The following is a 12,725-nucleotide window of genomic DNA, read 5'->3' as shown; positions in this document are numbered from 1 at the left end:
AATTAAGATTGCCGGGAGAATTACCAACAGCCTCAGATACGCGGACGATACCACCCTAATGGCAGAAAGCGAAGAGGATCTAAAGAGCCTCTTGTTGAGGGTGAAAGTGGAGAGTGCAAAAGCTGGTTTGAAACTCAACATTAAAAAAACTAAGATCATGGCATCTGGCCCCATCACGTCCTGGCATATAGAAGGGGAAGAAATGGAAGCAGTGACAGATTTTATTTTCTTGGGCTCCAAGGTCACCACAGACGGTGACTGTAGCCATGAAATTAAAAGATGCTTGCTTCTTGGGAGAAAAGCTATGGCCAACCTAGACAGCATAGTAAGAAGCAGAGACATCACCTTGCCGACAAAGGTTCGTATAATCAAAGCTATGGTTTTCCCAGTAGCAACATATGGGTGTGAGGGCTGGAGTATAAGAAAGGGTGAGCACCGAAGAATTGATGCTTTCGAACTGTGGTGCTGGAGAAGACTCTTACGAGTCCCCTGGACTGCAAGGAGGTCAAATCAGTCAATCCTAAAGGAAATCAACCCTGAGTGCTCATTGGAAGGACAGATACTGAAGCTGAAGCTGAAATATTTTGGCCACCTAATGCGAAGAGAAAAGTCCCTGGAAAAGACCCTGATGCTGGGAGAGATTGAAGGCAAAAGGAGAAGGGGATGGCAGAGGATGTGATCGCTAGATAGCATCACTAATGCAATGAATATGAACTTGAGCACACTCTGGGCGAGAGCGGAGGACAGGAAGACCCGGCGTGCTATGGTCCATGGGGTCACGAAGAGTCGGACATGACTTAACGACTGAACAACAACAAAATTCACATTGTTTTCGTATGTATAATTATATTGTTCCAAGAACAATCTATTTTAAATAGACCACTAATACCCACTACGTTCCTTGTGTGTTCATATCGTTATAACATTTTATTATTATTATTATTACATGACCTATTTTCACTTGTGTAGTTGTTCGCTTATTTCTAATTTTTGTGTGTGTGTATGTGTGTGTGTGTATACACACACACACACAGAAAGAAACCTACCTTCCTCCGGTTTGTGGTCTGAACTAGCGCTCTACATCCCCCTCCCTCTTAAACACACACACACACACTCACACATTTAACTCCTTGAAGCAAATTTTGGCATCCCCGCAAGTGGTTTGGAGAGAAAAGTGTAGGAAGAAAATGCCATGGGTTCTAAGAGGTGCTTGCTTTCCTGTCTCATTTCTCCAAGCAATTAGGATGCCTCTTTCCAACTTCTCCTGGAAGGTGTTTACTGCATATGGTACACAGCAGTGATTTGGGCTTATGCTAAAAGATCTCCCCCTCCCCAATGGCAACTTGAAATATTGTGCAAACTTTGCCAAGTGTAGGGATGGCAGAGAATTCTGCCACGGAGTTCCAGTGATTCTTTAGAATCTGGCCCCTCGGAATCCATGGCAGAACGGCCCCCCCCCGCCCCACCATGGAATCCCCAGGGAAGGAACTTACCTGGGGCAGATGTGGCGGATGTGGTGGCGGCAGCTCTGGTAGCAGTGGCAGCGGCGGCTCCAGCACCTGGTCTCCTGGCCGGCCGTGACCCGGCTGCTGTGGATGCCATTGGCATCCTTGCAGCTGTGATAGGCTACATAAGTATTTACGAAGCCTACCACGGCTAACACCCCCCCAAAAAAAACAGTTTACCAAATGGCGGCTACGGCGGCCGCCACTTGCGTTCCCTATTTTTCGCCGTTCTAGCCTGCGTAAATATTTATGTAGGCTATTACAGCGAGGGAAAAAAAGGAATGCAAAGAGAGCCCACTACACTATTTGTGTTCCCCTTTTTTTCGCTGTAATAGCCTACATAAATATTTACGTAGGCTAGAACGGTGAAAAATAGGGAACGCAAATGGCGGCCGCCGTAGCCGCCACCATTTGCTTACGCTGTTCAGGTTTTGTTTTGTTTTTTTATTGGCTTGCCGTGATAGGCTATGCAAATACTTATGTAGCCTATCATGGCAGCCTGCCCGTGATAGTCACATAGCAATGGCGGCTGCTACTGCGGTTGCCATTCGCGTCCACACCAGCCAGTCTGCAGCTGGAACTCCAGCTGCGTACAGCCCTGGCCGGCTGCTCCACGGAGCCACCACGGAGTGGAGCCAGCTGGGCAGGATTCCAGGGGGGAGGACTGGATTGCCTCCCCCAATTGAGGATTCTGGGGGGAGGGACGGAGCGCCCCCCCCACCGCGAACAGAATCCACGAAAAGGTAAGTGATTTCCGTACATCCCTAGGTTATACATTAAATGCCTGTATATTTAAGTTAAATATTAAGACAATGAAATTATTTCATAACATTTACAAATACGTTTCTGTCAGTTGTCCAGTGGTTTTGAAATCTTGGTGTAAGCTCTATGGAATGTAAAAGAACTGTTACTTCGGAAGAAACACATATTGGATTGCACTGTTAATTCTGGACATTAGTTTCTACAGTAAGCAGAATTGCCAAATGCAACCTGCTTTGTGTGCCACAATTTTTAGTATATGATCAGCATGTAGCAAAGTCTGTAGTACCAAAGAAAGTTATAATAGCTATAGAAACTGTCAGTCTGTGGTACAACTTCTGTTTGCATCTGTTTTAGGGATGGCAGGGAATTCTGCCACGGATTCCAGTGAGATTCCAGTTTCCTTATTTTCGCTGTAGTCTACGTAAATGTTTACGTAAACTAGATGTGCCAAACTAAGGAATGCAAATGGCAGCGCACCATGGGCACCGCCATTTGCGTATGCACTTTTTTTCTTTTTTTCAAAGTCACCTGATAGGCTACGTGACGATTTACGTAGCCTATCACGGCTGACTTTGGAAATCTAGCCATGATAGGCTACGTAAATCATTACGTAGCCTATCACGGGTGTGTGTTTTTGTTTTTGTTTTACTTTCCTTTTTTATTTTGCAATGGCGGCGGCGGCAGCTGGTCAGAAGACCTGCCCCCGCCCCCGCCCAAACGCCGCCGGGACCCGCCGCCGAGAGGGACATTCGCACGAGGTAAGTCCCCTCCCGGGGGGGGGGCAGAGAATTTCCCCACCAATTTCGGGGGGCCAAACGCGTTGGCATTCGGCCTCCCGGAGATTCGTCGAGAGATTCTCCGCCATCCCTAGCCTACGTAAATATTGACATAGGCTATTACAGCGAGAAAAAAAAAAGGAATGCAAATAGTGCCCGCTACACCATTTGCGTTCCCTTTTCTTTTTTTGCCGTAATAGGCTACGTAAATATTTACGTAGGCTAGAACAGCGAAAAATAGGGAACGCAAATGGCGGCTGCTGTATCTGCTGTAATTTGCGTATGCTGTTTTTTTGGGGGGAGGGGTTAGACGTGATAGGCTACGTAAATACTTATGTAGCCTATCATGGCAGCCTGTCTGGATGCCATTTGTGTCTGCAGCAGCCTGTCCACAGCCGGAACTCCGGCTGCGGACAGACCTGGCCGACTGCTCTGGCCGGACAGGATTCCGGGGGGGGAGGACCGGATAGTCTCCCCCCCCATTGAGGATTCCGGGGGGAGGGAGGAAGTGCCTCCCACCCACTGTGAAAAATTCCATGGAAAGGTAAGTGAGGTTCGTACATCCTTAAATTCTGTTTATACACGACAGGAAATAGTTACGGGAACTATGTCAGACTTCTGGGGCAGCGATTCAGGCCCATCAATACGCAGAGTGAGGTGGCTCTTTGGGTAGCTGAGTTAGGGGGTCATGAAAGGAGAAGAAGTTGTAATTTATTTATTATTGTACTTTTATTCCTAGGAAGAATTGCTTGTGGGAAATTATCTCAGATGCCAAAGCAAATTAGCCACCCATGGGCCCAGGGGAGGGGCGCGCCATTTGCTCTCTTGCCTCAGGAAGTAAAATGTTATGGGTGATGGATAATTTTGAGAGGGATCCCCACTACTCAAGCCTTGCCAACAACAGCAGAATCCTAAACATGTCTACTCAGAAGTAAATCTCACTGAGTTCCATGGGATTTAGGTTCCCTTCTTTCTACAATGGTCTACTGGTGACTGGAGTGAGGACACTGAAACCCCTCTTGCCAGGAGCAAATATGCTATTTGCAAAGGGACACCTACTGTCCAAACAGAGGGGTGCTAAAATCCTGCTGTCTTTCACCTCCACTGTGGAGGAGAAAAAAAAGGAGTTCTCTTGAAACTGGAAATGAAAACTATTATTTTCTCTCTTTACAACCTGAGCAAGGGCTTGTGTCCCATGACGGTGAGACAGAGGAGTACTGGGAGTAGATAGGGGAGGAGGAGGACAAGACAAAATTATTTATTCTGTATATTAAAGTAGGGATCACGCGAGCACCCAGCTGGGTCTGGGAGTGTAACGGAATCTCAATCGTTTGTGCACATGGGCTTCACATGTGAAGTTGCTGCCCATGTTTGCATTCCCCCACGCTCGCCAAACCACCCTCACCAGCCCTGAGCCATCCACAAGCCTCCCTCATTTCCACGGTTGCCATTTTGCAAAAAAAAAAAAAAAAGTGACTCAGGAAATTCTGTAAGTTTAATATTGTGCACATAGTGGCTGTGAAGGCCTCATCTATGCAATTATTACAGGAGGACCTCAGGGTGCCCAGATGGGGGGTGGGAACCCATCGACCCCTATATTACAAAAACTTAGAAGTGTGTGAATAGGGTAGTTCCCAAAAGAATAGCTGAGAACCTGTGGAAAGACAGCAATGACAAAAAATTGTTAGAAAAATTCCTGTTTCGTCAGACACATACTTCACCAGTTGAAAAGAAAATATTTAAAGATGAGAGGCAAAATGCAGGAACTAAAGGTCATTCCAGCTGTCCTCACGGAACCCAACATCGGTTCTCATGGGATGCGACATCTGTCCTCATAAGGACAACGGCAGCAGCCCTGGATGACTTCTCTACAATATTTTGCTACCAGCTCAGAAATGACGTGTTGGTAAGACATATCATTTTAAAGGGAAGGCTCCTATATAATCCTTAAGGAGCTAAAGCTGTGTTTTGTTTGCAACTACAATGTATTTTTATATTCATTCCATGCCCTTATATCATAAAATGTAAATCAGGTAGAAATTGCTTGAGATTTAGAAGTAAAAGATGAAAAGATGTGCCTGATCTTAGAGTCCTCAGTTTCTAAAACCAGAGTCTGAATGCCAGGGATACAAGAAATGTACGGTTCCTAGGTGACACCTTTGTACCTGGAATATGCAAGAGATGGTCACCCACTGATCCTTAATCACTAAATACCCAACTTCTACAGCATGATATCCCAGGACAAGGACTAATCTCTCACACTTATATACACACTCTGAATTATCCTTCCCCACAATGGTGCCATTTGAGATGCTCTGTAAAAATCTGACCGACACCCAAGCAAAGATTTGTCAGAATAGCACACAGAGGAAGGTCATACCCAAAGGAAGGATATTATCACCATGCTGTACAAAATAAGTTTGCTTCGTTCATATGTAGTCTTTTGGTTTCATCATTAGATGCTCTTTTTTATTCAGATCCGGCCTCAATAGAATAATGTAGCACTTGGGGAGGAAGATGCAACCCAGTAAGCCCAAACCAGAGGCCAAGATGGAGAAGACCTGCACAGCCACCATGTATTTCCCCTTGGTGCTCAGGTAGGTCGGCACAAAGGACACCCAAACACTGCAAAAGACCAGCATGCTGAAGGTGATCAGCTTGGCTTCATTGAATGCCGCTGGCAGCTTCCTGGCAAGGAAAGCCACCATGAAACATGTGGCAGCCAGAAAGCCCATGTAGCCAAGGGCAGTATAAAACATGACGGCAGACCCTTCACTACATTGCAGGATAATCTGACCAACCTGGGAATACATATCGGACTCTGGGAATGGAGGAGAGATTCCCAACCAGAGAATGCAGATGCCCACTTGAACACTTGAGCAACAAATCACAACAGAGCCTGCCAAACTCTTCCCCAGCCATTTCCTCATTCTGTTTCCTGGCTTTGTGGCTAGAAATGCCACCACCACCATGATTGTTTTTGCCAACAAACAAGAGACGGCAATTGAGAAGATGATGTTGAAGGCAGTTTGTCGGAGAAGGCAGGTTACCTTCTGGGGCTGACCGATGAATAGAAAGGAGGACAGGAAGGAAAGCAGGAGGGAGATGAGGAGCATGTAGGTGAGGTCACGGTTGTTGGCTTTGACCACTGGAGTTTCTTGATATTTAATGAAGATTCCTAACAGCAGACCAGTGGTCAGGGACAATACAAGGGAAAAGAGAGCTAGGATAATCCCCAAAGTTCCTTTGTAAGAGAGGAAGTTGATAATTTTAGGAACACATTGATCTCGGTCTTCATTTGGATGCTCATCATCTGGACACATGTTACAATATTCTGCATCTGAAAAAAAGAGGAGCAGCTGCAGCAGCATTATAATCCAGCCTTATCAGAAGGCTAGTGACCAGAAAATGTTTTGGATTACACTTCCTAGCATTCCTGACCATGGGCCATGCTTGCTGGGACTTCTGGAAATTGAAGTCCCAAGCATCGGGAGATCTACTTTCCACTCACTCCTGCTCTAAACATTCGGGGGTGAAAACATATATGCCACAAGAGGAAGATGAGACAAGGATGGGGGAGAGAGGAAAAACTAGTGATGTGAATTACGGATCAGAAGAGGCCAGGTTTCAGAATTCCATGGCACAATATGTGGTGGTGGGTTGTAGCTTTCAAGACGGACTAGATACATTCATGGAGGTTAGATCTACCGGTAATTTGTAATCATGATGGCAAGAAGGTGGCTTCCACATACCTTTTTCCTTCTCTCTCATGTCTTTCTGGATTGTAAGCCTGTGATTCATTATGAGCTCTTCTGGGAGCATTATACACTGTTCTGAGGTGCAGCATAAAAAAACTTTGAATACATAGTAACTAAAAATATACATCCTACAGGTACGAAGGCAGTCTGCATCGGCATACCAGCTGCTGAAAGTATCAACATTAGGTGACTGTTGGCTTTATGTCCTTCTTTTGGGGTTTGAAGAACAGTAGGTTGCATTAGATGGTCCACTGATGGCACCCAACAGGGCTCTCAGAGCGACTCTCCTCATGTTCAGTGGTGGGGAAAATGTTTTGAATGGAGAAGATTGCAAGTTCTGTCCAGTGCATCACCACCCCAAAAGGATCACAGAAAGAAGGTCCAGGGAATTAGGGATTTGCGTAGCCTATCGCATTTATAAAAAGCACGGACGCAAGAGGCATCCCAGATGCCATTTGCGGCCGTAAAGGCTGCATTTACCTTAAACTAAGGCCTTTACGGGCGCAAATGGCACCCTGGACACCATTTGTGTCCACAGTCACTTCCCTCCCTTCAAAAAGAGATATGGCATGGCGGCCGTATCACTGGCACTTCGGAGCTGGCTGGTGGCTCTGTGGAATTGCTGTGGAGTGGAGCCAGTGGAAGAGGATTCTGGGGGGGAGGAACGGCTCCGCCCCCCCAGTATGGCAGGTAAGCGTTCCGCCCATCCCTACAGGGAATAACCTTTCCTGAGATGTTGGATTCTTTCCCAGTCCAAGTCACTTTTGGGGTGAATGGCTCCAATGTCCAGCAACGGGATCAGCTGCCTGCTCTGGATGGTGTTACTGTCCCCATAAAGGAGCAGGTGTGTAGCCCGAAGGCATTCATTGAATTAGCACTGTAACGGGAGGCACAGTTGTCTTCAAATATTAGGTGTGTCTAAACTAGCTCTGGCAGATAAGACAATTATGGTATTCCTGGACAGAGGTGTCTTGACCACTGTGTTCCATGCTTTGGTAACCATGAAAATGGATTACTACAATGTGTTCTATTTGGGGCTGCACTTCAGGTTTGTTTGGAAAGGGCAGTTGTCCCCGAATGCCCAGCTTCAATGGTAATGGGAGCAGGTTATCACCAGCATATGAAACCTATGCGGAGGGAACGGCAAGGGATCAACCTCTTCTCCACATACCACTGTGTTTAGCCCAGGAGAGCCATATTCCATACCTGTCAAAGAACTGCTCAATTCCACCACTCCTTCACTTGTGAAGCACAGAAGTGGAGGATGAAACTGACAGGTTCTTTGCCAAGTATGGAAGATGGTTCTGCTGGAAGATATGAACTGGTGCATGCAGAGGAGGAAACTGACAGGAGGATTTAAAAGAGAGGAATGTGACTCTGCTGGGCAGACAAGCTTGCAATTGTGTGCAGTTGCAAAAGATTACCAATGATTTCTATAAAGAAGATTATGACCCATGGTGCATTTTTCAAGAGCCTCTTGCCAATCCAATTTGAAGAAATGGCCACCATTAAAAAACAAAGGAGTCCACATATACTATCAATTCACTACAGGTTGAGCTAATGCCAGTGGGGGAAAACAGAACACCATCTGCCAGGGCTAAACTGGAGAAATTCACCCAGAGTTCACTGAGGAGGTCCAGTGTGGGGAAGATCCAGCCCCATTGCTGCTCCCCAGACTTCCCAGTTTGGATTGCATTTGTGAACCGTGCCATGGGCTCCCCGCCAGAACTCACTGGGAGAAAGTCTCCTTCTCCCTACTGGGGCCCCAGCAGAGAGAAGGGAGACTTTTACCCAGGCGGTAGCAAGGGCAGTGCCAAGTGGCCACCACTGCTGCTGCTCTCGCCCACCAGCCACTCCACACCACTCGCTCCGACAAGAGCATTGTGCGGACGGATTGGCAACGGTGATAGCAGTGGCAGAAGTCCACAACAACAACAGTAATAATAATACATCCAGATTCATAGCAAGTGCTATGCATATCTAAGTCCAGTTGAGATGAATGTATGGGATTACAGTCTCAAGTAACTGCATTTAGGTCCCATTGAAATCAATGTGAAAAGTTAGTCATTACAAACTTATGTTCTATTGATTTCAAAAAAGAGAAAAACTAACTTAGGGCACAATCCTATTGGGATAGGCGGCTGCCTCCGAACACAGGCTTACAGGGAAACGAGCCAGAGTCCAGAGGAATGAAGTGCCAAAAGCTAGGCAGGCCTGACCCCCCACCCCCTGCTTCCCAGACAGGTTCCCCCAAGATCCCCAGATTTCACCCCGCAAATGTTATTCTCACACATCCCTGTCCTGAGACTTCCCCACTCCGCCCAGTTGCTGTGCTCACCAGGATACACTCTGGGGACCAAACAGTTCATTACACTGTCTTTAAATGTAGGTGTCTTCAAAGATGTGTATAGCAGTAGGGAGGTCAGAGAAATCCGCAACGGATCTCGGTGAGGCCGAATGCCAGTGCATTCGGCCCCCTGAAAACCATCACGAAATGAAGTCCCCAGCCCCCCAATCCACGAAAGGCGCGTGGGACGAAGTCCCCACCGCTCCCACCCTACAAAAGGTGCACGAAACAGAGCACTTACCTGCTCCCGTCCGCTCTGCTTTGTGAATGGCGGCTGTCCTGTGGCCGCCATTCACTTCCTCCTTCTTCATACTTTCTCCTTCGTAAATACTTACGTAGCCTATCACAGCTAACGTAGGGACACCATTTGCTACCACCATTTGCGTATGCTGGGGGTTTTCCCCCTGCCGTGATAGGCTACGTAAATATTTACGTAGCCTATCACAGCTCACTACAGGGACGCAAATGGCAGCAGCTACGACAGCCACCATTTGCGTCCCTGCAGGGATGCCCAGCAGCCGGATGTCCAGCTGCGGGCGGCCAGACGTGGCTGGCAGCTCCACGGCTTGGCCGCGGAGTGGAGCCGGCCGGGCAGGATTCCGGGGGAAGGCATGGAGTGCCTCCCCCCACCTGCGGAACCCGGCGGAGTCAGGTAAGCGGGGTTTCATACACCCCTATATAGCGGGCAGTAGATGGCAGACTGAAAGTGTCACAAAAGCACAGAAGGGGAGCACTGGTGCATCGTGTTGAAGATTCCCCAAGGTGGCTTCTTTCCCCTCTGCACTCCGTTACTCCAGGATATTTTTCAATTCACTTTGTGAAATTAGGGAATATCTTAATAACTAACTATACAAAAAGCCAGAAAGGAACCAGCGCCTAAAACAACCCTCCCCAGAACATGTCAATGTTTATGTGCCCTGTTGCCTGAGGTGCAGCTCTTTGCTCTGGAGTCTCCTACCTTCCTGAGTGGAGATGGCTCCTTCTGTACATGGGGCACAAGCATAGCAGCAGAGGGGCTCTCCTTCCTTAGTCCTCTTGGCAAATCCAGGCTGACAACTTTCAGTACATCGAGAAAAAGGCACGGTCTATCCATGAAGAAAAAAAACATCCAGGAAAATTAGTCAGTCTGGAAGTTATATCTCAATTGGTGGGAATTAATGATACAGTTGGAGACAGCATAACAGGGAAATCTAGTTTGTTAGTTAAACATTGTGCCAGGATTAAGACCACAATTAAGGTGGTTGAATAGGTGATTAGATTCAGAAAACTGAAAGTGGGGCATAATCCCATCCTTCCACCTGAGGAGGGAAAGAAAGCGATGGGAGAGAGATCCTGGAGAGGGATTTTGTCTCAGTGGTCGAGCCCACAGCTACCATGCCGAAGGTCTCATGGTCAAGGCCTGGCATCTCCAGTCAAATGTATCAGGTAGCAGGTGATGTGAAAAATCTTTCCCTAATGTCTGACAACATCACTTGCAGTCAGAAAAGATAATAACAGGATGGATAGACCACCAGTACGGCAGCTTCTTATGTTCCAGTGAAAAAATGAAAGCCGAAAAGGAGTCAGAACTAATTTGGTTTCAGTCAGTTGAGCCTGGTGCCTCTCAAAGCCAGGGGACTATCAAAGATAGAGCAGTCTTTTGAATAATTGAAGCCAGCGACCGACTTCTACACAAATGGGAAACTGAAGCATCTGAACTTTAAGATCATGAGTGCAAAGTGGGTGGTGGGGATTCCCATATCCACACAAAAGCACACCTTCATATTCATATTCTCATGATTCTGCAATAATTCCCATTGCACAGAGACCTTAAGATCAAAGGTGCAAAACAGTGGGTGGGGGCAGGGAAGACTGTGTTACTGCCACCGTCATAGAAAATGAGGAGGAGGATTAAATTTTTAAAGTTTCCCTAATCCCCTCCTTTGAATGTTGTAACAACAGCAAAAACATGCATACAAAAATATTACTTTGGTTTCAGCCAAGATTCTCCTGCTCCAACAGCAACTCCCACTGCACAGAGACCACCGTGACTTTAAGATCATGCGTGCAGAACAGTGGAGGAAGCTACACATAATCACGATGATGATGATGACAACCTCAGAGCCACACAGAAAAGAATTTTTTGCAACCTGACAGCAAATTGTGAGAGCATGCAAATTCCACTTCCTTTAATTACAACAAAAATCTTCTTGTACTTTCAAGACTAATGAATTCATTCTGGCCTAAGTTTTTGGGGACTGTTAACTTCATCAGTTGCAATGGACCCCCATTCATACCTCTTTAGAAGTAACCATGGGAATGTCCACAATACAGAACTCCCCTTATAAATGTCTACCAATATATAAAGAGGATTGGATTACCTGGCAAAGCATAAGAAAGCATCCCTGCCAATCTGATTGTGTAGCATGGTGGGGTTGTATAATAATGAAGGAGTATATGCTGGATTTAACAAGAAAAATGGCAAAAGACACATAAGAACATAAGAGGAGCCATACTGGTTCATAGCAAGGGTCCAGGTTGTCCAGCATTCTGTACATACAGTGGCTAACCAGCTGTGACCAGGAACTAGGGATGGCGGAGAATTTCTCCCCGAAACTTCGGGGGGCCGAGCGCCAACGTGTTCGGCCCCCCGAACAAGTTTCGGGGAGAAATCCTCCGCCCCCCCCGCCCCCCGCCCCCCCCCCCCGGGACGGGACTTACCTTCCCTGAATGTCCCTCCCGGCGGCGGGTCCGGCTGGCGGTTCGTCCGGTGTTCGAGCAGGGCGGGAATGGCAGCCGGTCTTTTGACCGGCTGCCGCCCCTGCCATTGCAATGAAAGAAAAAAAAAAAACACGTCCCCTGATAGGCTACGTGACGATTCACGTAGCCTATCACGGCAAGATTTGCAAAGTCAGCCGTGATAGGCTACGTGAATCGTCACGTAGCCTATCACGGGTGACTTTAAAAAAAAAAAAAAAAGCGCGTACGCGAATGGCGGCCCCCATAGGGAGCCGCCATTCGCGTTCCTTATTTAGTTGCTGTAGTCTACGTCAACGCAAATAGCGTTGCCCTTATTTTCGCTGTAGTCTACGTAAACATTGACGTAGACTACAGCAACTAAATAAGGAACGCGAATGGCGGCTCCCTATGGGGGCCGCCATTCGCGTACGCACTTTTTTTTTTTTTTTTTTAAGTCACCCGTGATAGGCTACGTGACGATTCACGTAGCCTATCACGGCTGACTTTGCAAATCTTGCCGTGATAGGCTACGTGAATCATCACGTAGCCTATCAGGGGACGTGGTTTTTTTTTTTTTTTTACTTTCGAGTTCGCGGCCGGGCGAGGCGGGAAGCCTCCTCCCCGGCCTGAATTTCGGCCGGGCGAGGCGGGAAGCCTCCCCCCCCGTCCTGAATTTCGGCCGGGCGAGGCGGGAAGCCTCCCCCCCCTGGCCTGAACTTCGCGGGGGGAGCAGCGAAGCGCTCCCCCCCACCGCGAAAAAGCTTCGGCGAAAGGTAAGGGACTTTCGTCCACCCCTACCAGGAACCCACAATCAGGACATGAGTGCAGCAGCACCCTCCCACCCATGTTCCCCAGCAAC

At 47.5% G+C, this 12,725-nt stretch overlaps 1 long non-coding RNA gene across 1 annotated transcript in view; it reads right to left on the bottom strand.

Annotated features, from left to right (window-relative positions):
* The window catches only part of LOC146355512 (uncharacterized), a 31,906-nt gene extending 22,439 nt beyond the window's left edge, over positions 1-9,467 (bottom strand). The window contains exon 1 of the long non-coding RNA XR_014787450.1: positions 9,390-9,467. This is a non-coding gene — a long non-coding RNA (uncharacterized LOC146355512). The remainder of the gene's footprint in view (positions 1-9,389) is intronic.
* Between the last annotated feature and the right edge of the window lie 3,258 nt (positions 9,468-12,725).

Source organism: Heloderma suspectum, chromosome 2, assembly GCF_057233095.1.
Source record: "Heloderma suspectum isolate Gila_16-S chromosome 2, 16-S_ref, whole genome shotgun sequence".
NCBI classification, from domain to species: domain Eukaryota; kingdom Metazoa; phylum Chordata; class Lepidosauria; order Squamata; family Helodermatidae; genus Heloderma; species Heloderma suspectum.
Note: the sequence above shows the minus strand (reverse complement) of the source record. Positions and strands in the feature narration are given on the sequence as shown.